The sequence below is a fragment of the Mustela lutreola genome, chromosome 11, assembly GCF_030435805.1.
Source record: "Mustela lutreola isolate mMusLut2 chromosome 11, mMusLut2.pri, whole genome shotgun sequence".
Taxonomy (NCBI): domain Eukaryota; kingdom Metazoa; phylum Chordata; class Mammalia; order Carnivora; family Mustelidae; genus Mustela; species Mustela lutreola.
In genome coordinates this window covers 23,696,448-23,708,550 of record NC_081300.1, presented here as the reverse complement: position 1 = coordinate 23,708,550, position 12,103 = coordinate 23,696,448, and the positions used below count along the sequence as shown (strand labels likewise).

At 44.8% G+C, this 12,103-nt stretch overlaps 1 protein-coding gene across 3 annotated transcripts in view; it reads left to right on the top strand.

Moving 5' to 3' along the window:
- Positions 1 to 12,103, top strand: part of MAPK4 (mitogen-activated protein kinase 4) — a 144,715-nt gene that overhangs the window by 39,608 nt on the left and 93,004 nt on the right. The window contains exon 2 of one of the 3 annotated variants that reach the window (XM_059140145.1): positions 9,699 to 9,818. The exons of the other annotated variants lie outside the window; for them this stretch is intronic. The gene's annotated coding sequence lies outside the window, so the exon portion shown is untranslated. The remainder of the gene's footprint in view (positions 1 to 9,698; positions 9,819 to 12,103) is intronic. 3 annotated transcript variants of the gene reach the window in all.

Here is a 12,103-nt window from a genome sequence, read left to right as displayed (position 1 = left end):
GATTCTTAACTGCTGTGTATTCTGCCTCAGGTTCAGCCCTTGGGATGATTTTTTCTTTTATCCCTTTGCCTCTGATCACTGCTCTTGGTGGCATGTGCTATTTAGACATGACCCACAGTGGCCCTGGCGGCAGGGAGAAAAGCCCTGGCCCGAGCAGCAGAGCTGGTAGATGAAAATAGCCAGAGGGATGAATCGGGTTGGCAGCCCAGACGCACAGGGGCAGGTGACCACGCTGGAGACGGGCAGATAACAGGAGTCACCCTTAGTCATGTGTTTGCACATCTCCATCCATCACCTCAAAGACACATTGTTGTCTCTCCCTTCTCAGCCAGGTTCCTGCCTGACTTCAAAGGGAAAAAAATAATCTATATTCTGGAACTGCTTTGAGAAATTGTATGACTCCCCTTCCAGGCCTGGCAAAGCATGGAGCAAGCTAGAACTGTCATCTTTGGTAGCTTTTACAGATAATTTGCCAGTCTTGTGTTGTAATGACCTAACTCTGTTTGAACAAGGAATAGGAAGTCCCAAAATCAGTTCTTCTAACTTCTGAAGAGCTACCATTGAATGGTCGACTCATTGTGTTATGCAGTGTTCCCTATGTAAAGTCTCACTTAATTAAATTTTTTTGTAGTGTCATGGAAATTTTTCTGCCTTTAAAACGATATCTACCTTAGTCAAAATGAGAATTACACAACAGTTATGTTTTCCTTTTTACCTTGGCTGTTGGGAAAAAGGATTTCTTTGATACTTGGAGATAATAACCATCTTGAGGTAGGTTCAGAGTAGATTATCTTTACCCCTATCTTTCTCCCCCTTCGCCTCTGGGCTCAGATCTCTGTCTCTAACCTTAAGTTTTTGGTCAAATAACATTCTATGAGAGGTAACTGAAAATCCTTGGAAGTAGATAAGATGTAAATTACCCAGTTAAAACGTCACGTGGTCATGTGATAGCAAGTCAGTGAGTCCTGCGGAGTGAAAACTGAAAGCCGCTGATGGCCTCATCTGGTTGGACATTCTTGTATATCGCCCAGGAGTGTGGTGAGAGTTGAGATGGCTTGAAAGCACAGATTTCACTTCCTTTTCCATAATGACAGCTCAGGGCATCTCTGTCCTGAAGTCACTGCATGCATGTCCCAGTGATCTAGAAGGAGACTTTTGGTCCATCAGACTTGATAGAATGAGTAACAGTGGAGATAACCTTTTATTAAATACCTGCTTGGTGAACATTGAGCATGTCTTGTGTTCTGTCATGATTCTTCTGGACTGTGAGATCTGCCTTATGATAGGGATGGGGCGGCAGTCTCTGATAGGTGAAGGGACTTGTTGAGGATGCGCAGCGAGTAGGAGACAGAGCTAAGATTTACACACAGATCGTTGTGACTGGGGACTACACTCTTTCTGCCATGCTGCTGCTTGACGATGATGGTGATGGTGATGGCGATGCCAGTACCGTTCTACACGCCAGTCCTGTTCCTCAGTGCTTGATGTGTGCTAACGCATCACAGTATCCCTGTGATGGCTTCTGTGGCCACTTGTATTTTGCTGGTGGGGAAACTGGAGGCCCAGAGAAGTAGCCTGCTGTAGGTCCCATAGATAGTATTTGGTGGAGGCAGGTTTTGAATCTGAGTAGTTTGGCATTAAAACCCAGTTGGTCATTATGCTGTACTGTCTTTGATAGTACTGGTCTATAGATGTGGTGGATGCGGTGGGTGGAAAATTAGGATTTGGGGTCACAAAGCCTGGTTCCTGGTGCCAGTTGTGCCACTGAGTAACTGACAGATACTGGGCAGGTCGCCTTCTTCCTGTAGGAGGGAGGCGATCCCAGTTAGAAATCAGATCACAGTTAGGATCACAGTTAGAAAAGGAGAGCCATGCCAGTTACTTTAAGAGAGTTTAATGGAGGGAGTTGGTGAAGTAAGTGTGGGAGACCTGCAAAGGTGAAGGGAACTTGAGCGAAGCAGGAGAGGTGATGGCAGAGGCAGGACTGTCGCTGGTGTGGATATCATGGGGCCTTGGAGGAAGGCCTCTCAGACTGAGCCTCTGACCTTGGAGAAGTGGGCCCTGCCCAGGTGTAGGTGCCTTGAAGGGCCATTGCCCCGGGACACAGCCAGGAGCAGCCTTCTCCTGCTTGTAGTCTCCCTTCAGAGCTCCCTGTTGGTGGAAACTGACAAGGCACCGGTGTCAAAGTGTGTGACCTGCATTTTGTTGATTTCCAGCCCAGCATCGCTGAGCAGAATACAGAGAGGTGGTTCAGAACTGGGAGACAGGTGCTTCCTGGCAGGTACCCTTGATTTGTAAAGTAATGGGTTGGAATGTGGGGTGTACAGGGGGCTGAATGGCACTACACTGACCTCTCTCCTGGGCTTCCGTCACAGCAAAAAGGTATAGCTCATCAAGTTCATCCCCTTCTCCCTTTACCCCTTAGCCGTGAACATCTTGAATCCTAATATGTCTTTTCCTTGTCTAGGCCAAGGACCGTGCTTGGAGGGCATCCGTTATATGTTTGAATTGTTTAGTTACTGGATTTTTGACATGTACCTAAGTCACCAATATTCAGTGACCACAGACTGTACCTAGCCCTGGGCCAGGAATTCTGGGGAAGCAGGAGATGCACAAAGCATGGCTTTGGCTTTGAAAGAACTCACAGTCTTGGTGTAGGGGTGAGATAAACTTGGTGAGCAGACAGCGGCTTTTTGGATGGGCTCCGGTGCGGTTTGAGTTCAGAGAAGGGAGACGGGTCCACATTGCTGGAAGCAGGCTTCAGGAGGGAGTGGTTTCTCACCAGCCTCCCATGCACTAATCTGGAGACACAATTTCTCCAAACATCTATGCTTGGGAGAAGCTATTTATTCTGTCATCTTTGTCACCTGGCATCTAGTGTTGTGCTTCTCAGCGTCATCTTCCCATTGTGAGCCCAGTAGCGTACAGCTGCCTTTTTTTTTTTTTTTAAATGAGTGTGGAGACAGCAAGAGAACACACAGCAGAGTTACCTGTTATGGCTGCAGAAAACCCACACCAGAGAGGTCCCCTCGGGAGCAGCCGTGGATGTGGCTTCGCACACCTCCACCAAATGAGCGAGCAGACTTTCTGCCGGAAGGTGTCACAGAGCTACTTAGGCAGGAGTGGACCAGAGTGTCCCATTGCAGATGTCGCCCCAGGGACAGGTGCCCATCTCTCTGACAGCTGGGACAGGGTTTCTTGTCCTCAAGGAAGGCTTTAGGGAATCATTTAATGAAGCACAGTACCTGATCTGCCAGGTCTCCAGAGAAGGATAAAGTGACCCAGAGGAAATGGTAGCATTCCTCCAGCAGCATCTGGGCACGTCAGCTAGTCCTGGGAACCCAGGGTTAAACATCTGATGAGGACTCATGCTGGGTCCCTTGGAGGTGATCACACTGCCGACACCATTTTCCCCTGGGGGACTCCTAGTGAAGTAGGGGCACTGTGCTCTGTACACAGAGCCCCCAGGTACAGCCCCCCTCCCATCCCCTTTGTAGTTTAGATTGTAGATTGTTAAAGATTGAAGCATGCTGTGTAGAGTAAAGCTCACAGATCTTACGTGCACACAGCTTGATGGGGCTTTTAGATATGGATACACTCTGTGACCAGACAAGGCTGTGGGCTAATTCTAGCAAAAGGTTTCTTCACCTCCCTCTCAGGCAGTTCTTCTACCCCTCCCATTCTGCCCAAGAATTACTTTTGTCTGGTCTTCAACTTCCTATTAAGTGGAATCACAGAAAAAATATTCGATTATGTCTGGTTCTTCTGCTGAATATTGTACAATTCCGTTTTTTACTAATGGGAAAATTAGAAATAACTTCAGAGAAGCAGTGTGGCTTAAGGGTTTCACTTCTGTGGTCCTGTACTGTTTACCATCACACAACTCATCTGTTACCATCAGTCCATCCATCCACCCAAACCTATGTGGAGAGGTGGCTCTGTGTCGGAGATGGTTCCAGGTGCTGGACAAGCAGATAGGAGTAAATCACTCTGCCCTCAAAGATCTCCCAGTGTAATGGGAGAGAGATTTTAGGGGGATAATCAGGGTGTAGAACTCTGTAACAAGAAGTTCTGTTTGTATGTGGACTCTGAGAGGATAAGGAGGAGGGAGAGGAGGAGAAGGAGGAGGCTTTGACTGGAGGGCTCGGGGAAGAGAGGACGTTAGAATGAAATTTCATTATTGGACATTCTTCTTGTCTTTTCTTACCAATAGGGCTGCAGACTAAAAGGAAACAAAGTTAGGGTTATCTTCTTTGTATACCTTATAGGACCTTGTGGTCATCGATCTAGCAGGAAGTTCAGGAAACTTCCTGAATTCATGACCAGAAATGTCTTCTCTAAGAGCATGAATAGTACACCGAGAATGTTCTAACCAGGCAAAGAGCAGAAAAATGACTGGTTGCCATCTTGATTTGATTAGACAACTCGAAAGATCTAGGGCAAAGAACAGTTTTAGCAGAGTTCTTGGTGTGGAATCTTCTAGCTAGGGTAAACATAGGACCCTGTATGAATTTCTGAAAATTTTGTCTATCACTTTCCTCTCTAAGTAGGCAGGATTTTTTTTTTTTTTTTAAGATTTTATTTATTTAACAGAGACACAGCAAGAGAGCGAACACAAGCAGAGGCTTGTCTCCTCTCCCATGGAGCAGGGAGCCCGATGCAGGACTCGAGCTGAAGGCAGACGCTTAACTGAGCCACCCAGGCACCCTGGAATTTTTTTTGAAAAGATTTTATTTATGTATTTATTTGAGAAGGAAAGAGAGTGAGCACATATGAGGAGGGGGAGGGACAGGGAGAGAATCTCAACTGAGTGTGGAGCCCAACACGGGGCTCAGTCTCAGGACCCTGAGACCAAGAGTGAGAGACTTAACTGACTGAGCCACCCAGGTTGCCCCCTGCATGGGGATTTTTTTCAAGGTCTTATCATTCTGCCAGAGCATAAGAATACTTCAGCAGACATATCCCAAGGTGACCCCCTAAGGGGTATAACCCCTTTATAATATCCTTTTATAATCCATACTCTTGAGTGTGGCAGAATGTATTACTTGCTTCTAACCAACACAGTATGGCAAAGATGATAGGATGTCACTCCCATAATTATAGTATGTCCGTCTCTGCCTTAGCAGGTTGGAGAGATAGGGTCACCTGTGGACCTTGAAAAAGCTTACAGTCATATTATAAGACAGCCATGTGGCAAAAAACTGTGGGTGGCCTCCAGGACCTGAGTGGCTTCCAGCCAATAGCCAGTAAGAAGTTGGGCCCCCAGTCCTTCAGCTGCAAGGAAATGAATTTTGCCAACAGCCTGAATGAGCTTGGCTTCTTCCGCAGTCAAGCCTGCCAGTGAGAATGCAGCCCGTCTGACACTTTGGTTTTAAGCTCGAGACTCTGAGCACAGGATCCCGCTAAGCTGTGTCTGGACTGTTGACCCATAAGAATTGCAAGATGATAAATGTGTGTCCTTCAAGCTCCTGAGTTTGTGGTGATTTGTTCCACAGCAGCCGGTAACTAACACACTGTCTGCCACCATTGACTGTGTCAGAACAGTCCCTTAGTGCCACATGGCTCTACAGACGTTCTGAGTCTGTTCTGCCGTACACAGGGAGCAGAGGTAGCCAACGAATCCCTTTCATGATCGCTGCTTAGCCTCTTATTTCACACTGTTGTGGGCTCTGACTTATCTGAGAAGTAAGCAAGGGCACCACACTGTTTAGAACCTAAGTTCACCTAGAACTAAGAAAGACCCCTTTTCTAACATTTGTCAGGCCTCAAGCAAGACTGCAAATGGATAGCAGACCATATGTCTAAAGAATGAAAGTTAAAACTCAGTGTTACATGTACTATGTTCTGCTACTTTGACAAATACACTTTCATAATAGGAAAATGCATGTAAAGCCATGGCCTTTATATCATTGAAAGTTGACAGAATATTAATGATAATGGAATTTGATTATTATTTTGCATGCTTGGGTATTCTGCTGCTAGAAAATGTTTGACTGGAATAATAAGGTAGACATTTAATGCATAAATTATATATTTCATAAAATGTATTTTCTTATCTTCATTTTAAGGAATCACTAATTATGTTGTTTATCATACTTGGTTTTCAGTTGACAAATAAGAACCTAAAGGATTAGGGGCAACTGACTGAGGTGGCTCAGTCAGTTAAGCTTCTGCTTTCAGTTCAGGTCATGATTTCCAAGTCCTGGGATTGAGCCCCTTGAAGGGCTCCCCACTGAGCAGGGAGTCTGCTTCTTTCTCTCCCCTTTCTCCCCATCAACCCCTCTACTCATGCACTCTCAAATAAATAAATAAAATAGTAAAAAAAAAAAGAATCTAAAGGATTAAAAAATAAAATGTGTTAAATTTGAATGTATTTTCATCAAAATGTAAATTTAAAGTAATTAAAAATTTAAAATTAGCTTTATTGTATTCCTCTTATTTATTTTTCTTTTCTTTTCTTTTCTTTTTTAAAAGATTATTTATTTATTTATTTATTTCACAGGCAGAGATTACAAGTAGGCAGAGAGGCAGGCAGAGAGAGAGGAGGAAGCAGGCTCCCTGCTGAGCAGAGAGCCCGATGCAGGGCTCGATCCCAGGACTCTGGGATCATGACCTGAGCCAAAGGCAGAGGCTTTAACCCACTGAGCCACCCAGGCGCCCCTTATTTTCTTATTTTTAAAAAAGATTTTTACTTATTTGAGAGAGAGAGAGAGAGAGATAGCAAGCCCACAGAGGAGGTATGAAAGGGAGAAGCAGAAGATACAGCCCTGTATCCCAGGACCCTGGGATCATGACCTGAACCAAAGGTAGATGCTTAACTGACTGAGACACCCAGGCGCCCCTAAAATTATTTTAAATGAAAGTTTTAAAAACATTTTTACTAAAATATTGAAAAATCTGTTAAAATTAAAAAGCAAAAATACAAATTATAAATAAGTGCCACATTTTAAAGTAATTTAAAGAAGCCTGAATTGTTACTTAATTTCCCGAACCTCAGTTCAAGAGCTTATAAAATATTTTCCTAAAAATAGGATTCCTGGCTGGCTTAGTCAGTAGAGTGTGCGACTCTTGATCTAGGGGTTGTGGGTTTGAGCCTGAGGGTGGGGCTAGAGATTACATAAAAATAACACCTTCAAAAATATAACATCTTAAAGGAATAAAAATAAAACTTTGTAATTATAGCTTTTAAAGTCTCTCTGGTTGCCCGTGTAAAGAATCAGGGTCACATATCACGTATGTTGACTTCAGACCTACACAGAGGTGTGCAAATTTCAGAGGTCTATACGTTGTCTAATACGGCACGTTACTCCTCCGCTTTTGTATCTGACTCATAAATATCACACTAATCCAGCCGTGCTGCTAGAACCAAGAATCAGAAGATGAAGAAAGGCAAAGAAGGAAAGAAAGAAAAGAAAGTAGCTCTCCCACCCTGCTGGGAAGCAGCCCTTCTTCATTATGCAGAAATCTGTTGCATTGAGGCTCTCTGAGAAGAAGGATTGGATGAGTTAATACCCAGTGCTGGCACTGCTCAGATTCTCCCTTGCTCTGAAGCTACAGCTCTTCCTGATGCTGCTGGCAGTGGCCAAGTCCCCAGTCTTTACAACATTTGGACACAGTGGCCTTTTGTCTTGAGGACTAAGGCAAGAGATACAGAGAAATGTGTCTCTGGGGCTTGAATGATGTTAGTCATGCCAGCGGATGTTCAAGGTACTGGTTATACTGTGTCCCTGGTCCTGAGTGACTGGGGTGTGTGTGTGTGTGTGTGTGTGTGTGTGTGTGTGTTGGGAGACCCGGAACTTTCTGAAGTGCAGGGCCCAGTACACATGCCCTTCTTGCCTGAGTCCAGAGTGGGGGTACGCTCCTCCTATTATTAATAATTTAAACAATATAGACATTTACTTCCTTTTCACTCAGTCTTGCAAGCATTATACTTCATGACGGCGTGGCAGCTCCCAGTACTGAGAACCCAGGCTTTCTCTATCCTGTCGCTCCCCTGTCCCTCAGGTGTTGCCCTCATCTGCGTGGGTCAGGGTGGTTCCCTGGGATGTGCAGGTCAGCCAGAAGAAAGGGAAAAGGATGAAAAGCAAGGAAGGCCCCTCTTCTTGAGGGTTGCACCCTGAAGTTGCAGTCATTAATTTTGGACACATCCCACCGTCCACGGGTGGCTGACAAACGTGGTCTTGCCCTGGGTGTCTTGAGGCTTAAGTGAGTGAACATATTTGAGAGGGCTTATAGATAGGACGCGTTTAATAATTGGGGATAATTTGGACCATCATCGTCATCATCAGCCTCTTTGAGGTTTCGGCTTTGGGCTTTAAGGCTTTGTGTCTCTGGGAGCTGTGGTGCAAAACAAAGGACACTTTTAGAAAGTGAGTAATTACCCGTGGGTTTTTCTTTAGGTCTTGCTTGGGCTTTTGCAGATTTTCTCAAACAGGGCACACTAGCATCAGTCCATTCCGGGTAAAGCAGTTTAAACATAAGTAATGTGTAGAGTTCTGTCATTCCAGAGGCAATACCGAAGTAGTCTTTTTAAACAGAGAAAACAGGTTCAATCTTTTAAATCAAGGAGAAAAATGATTCCATTTTCTAAAGTGGCACATGGCAGGAACTAAAGTACAGGGGTTGTAAAAGCACTCTTTTTTAACTTTTTGCATGTTCTCAGTTTTCATTTCCTTTCCTTTTTTTCTTCTTCTTCTTCTTTTTTTTTTTTTTTTTTTACACTTTTATTTAAGTTCAGTTAGTTAACAGGCAGTGTCAAATTTGTTTCAGGCATACAATATAGTGACTCACTACGAGTGCACTCCTTGGTCCCCATCACGTTTCCCCATCCCCCACCCAGCTCCCTTCCAGGGGAACCCTCCGTTTGTTCTCTGTAGGGAAGAGTCTGTTTCTTGGTTTGTTTCTCTTTTCCCCCTCTGCTCATTTGTTTTGTTTTAAAAGCACTTTAAATAGTTAAAGAGAAAGATAAGCCCATGAGAAACCCCATGATACTACTTTTTGTCCAACTTGACTTTCCAGGGATTAAACCTGCCTTTGAGTTTAGACTCCTGCTTATTCCACTTTGTTAAACCCTTGACAGACTCCAGCCTGTACGACTCAGTAGCTCCCCAAGAGGGGCCACTTTTCAGCCTCTGTTGCAAAACTGATGAAGCTTTAGTGCCGAACCGGCCGGTCCTGGAGCAGAGAAGGCTTGGAGGTCATTGATCGCAGCTACCCTTGTGGACCAGTCCGAGGTTACGCCAAGAATCCAGGGGCAGGAATGTCACAGGCTGTCTGATCCACCTGCCCATCAAGATTTAAAATCCTCTCTAGAATATTCCTGTTAAATCTTTACTCTGACTTGGAACCGTAAGCCATTTACCCACTCCCCATCTGTCCCGTCTTCCAGCTTGGTAACTATTCACGTTTATATTACCCTAAAATTGTAGCACCGAGTGCCAGAGTTGTCTTTTTTTTTTTTTTTTTTTTAAGATTTTATTTATTTATTTGACAGAGATCACAAGTAGACAGAGAAGCAGGTAGAGAGACGGGGGGAAGCAGGCTCCCCACTGAGCAGAGAGCCCCATGTGGGGCTCGATCCCAGGACCCTTAGATCATGACCTGAGCCGAAGGCAGAGGCTTTAACCCACTGAACCACCCAGGTGCCCCCAGAGTCGTCTTCATACCATCCTGACAGATCACCGCTTCTCCTTCTCCAGCATGTCCCATGAGAGGGAGCTCCCGGTTTCGTTAGGAGTCAGCCATCCCTTGGGAGGAGAGCCCCAACTTACCTGCAGACTTTCTTCTTTTGGCCTGAAACTGTCTTTTCTGATATATATGTAAGTATGTGTATTCCTGGCAACCCTTTTTACCCTCTGGATCAAATCACCTACATCTCCAGCCTTAACATGTTCAGCTCTCCTCCCCCTGGCCCCCAGTCCTCAACACATGGTTATCACTCTCTGTCTGGGCTTCTTTGCTTTTGTTGAAGGTTGCTTATTAAAGCAAGTAAACCAAATTAGTTATTATCCCCTGCATCTGCTCTTACTGTCCCCCTCCCCCCATTTCTTCCCCATTTCCCTTTTTAAAAAAAAAAAAAAAAAAGATTTTATTTATTGTTTTGACAGAGAGAGAGAGAGTGAGAAAGGAACACAAACAGGGGGAGTGGGAGAGGGAGAAGCAGGCTTCCCGCTGGGCCCGGAGCCCCATATGGGGCTCGATCCCAGGACCCTGGGATCATGACCTGAGCAGAAGGCAGACGCTTAACGACTGAGCCACCCAGGAGCCCCTCTCCATTTCACTTTTATTTTTTTTATTTTTTATTTTTTTTTTTTAAAGATTTATTTATTCATTTGACATGGAGAGATTACAAGTAGGCAGAGAGGCAGGCAGAGAGAGAGAGGAGGAAGCAGGCTCCCTGCTGAGCAGAGAGCCCGATGCGGGACTCGATCCCAGGACCCTGAGATCATGCCCTGAGCTGAAGGCAGCGGCTTAACCCACTGAGCCACCCAGGCGCCCCTCCATTTCACTTTTAAAGCTGTACAGAATACTCTGAAAAAGGGTTTGAGTAATGTTGGGGAAAAATAAGAGGAAGAAGATACACAGGCTCAGAAGTTGCATTTTTCTCCATGTATTTCTGTAGTAAGATGGCTTTAAAAAATTTTTTTCCATAATAATTCAGATGTTAATCTGGGGTCCTCTGAGACCCTCAAGGCCTTTTCCAGTGGCCATTCCTGCATTTCAGATCTCATAGTAAAATTGGGGGTAAATACTGGATCTTCTATTTATCCCCGCTAAATTTCCCTTGTCTTGTGTTTTTGAATTATCTCTAAAATGTATCAAGGTACTTTTAAAATCTATTTCTATCTTTAAAAATGTTAGAGACCACAGGCAATTAGACACCATTTACAAGCCTGATGGGAAAGCATTTGCTTGGTTTATAAGAGTATCATCATCGTAATAAAGTGAGCCCATGTGGAACAGGTGTTTGAAGAGATGGATCAAAAAATCCTAAACCTGGAGAGAAAATGCAAAGACTGTGCCCTGCAAAATACTGCCTGAAAGTCAGCGTGCAGGGCCACCTGGGTGGCTCAGTCAGTTAAATGTCTGACTCCGGATTTCAGCTCAGGTTATGATCTCAGGGTCTGAACTGCACATCAGGCTCCGTGCTGTGTGTGGAGTCTGTTTAAGATTCATTCTCTCTGTGTCCCTCTCTTTCTCTCCTGCTAAAAGAAAGGAAAGGAAAGTCAATATGCCAACATTTGACCTCTCTCGCTAGTTCAGTTACCAGTCTCTCCAAGACTGAGCCTCCCGGTTTTGGTAACTGCCTTGCTGTAGGGCATCTTTCTATGCCCCAAGGACGCATAAGTCATTCCATTTCTTACACAACAAGGTGAATATAAGTGCAAAATATACCATTTTTTAAAAAAGATGTTATTTATTTATTTGACAGATAGAGATCTCAAGTAGGCAGAGAGGCAGGCAGAAAGAGAGGAGGAAGCAGGCTCCTTGCTGAGCAGAGAGCCCGATGTGGGGCTCGAGCCTAAGGCAGAGGCTTTAACCCATTGAGCCACCCAGACGCCCCAAAATATACCATTTTAATTAGGATATTCCCCTGCAAAAAGAAAGATCTCTGGGAAGGATCTCATATGTCGACTCCAATTTCTGTGAGCCTGGATTAATGTCCAGCCAGAGATTCCCAGCTCAAGGTATACGAGATCCTCCATGATGAACCGAATAGCCGGTGGACCCGGTATCTGTTACTCCTTCATCAGAAAAAAATGAAATGAGCAGCCGTGGTTCATTTTTCTGTGAGTCAGTGTGATATTTACTCAACACATGAACTGGCTCATCAGAACTCAGGGGTTTACATTAAACTGGACTTAGAATCCTTGACTCACCCAAGGAGGTGAGCACATCTCAGTGACCACAGATGACTGCCCCCTCCTGCATCTTTTCAATAATGCTTTCTTCCTCAGTGCGGCCAACACACTCACGCTCATGGAACTCTCCCTTTGGGCATTATTTGTAGATGCTCCATCCTTTTACCAAAGCTGGGAGCTTAAGCCAAATTGATGTTTCTCTCTTTCCTTCCACAGTCCTTTCTCTCTGCATAAGCTCGGGG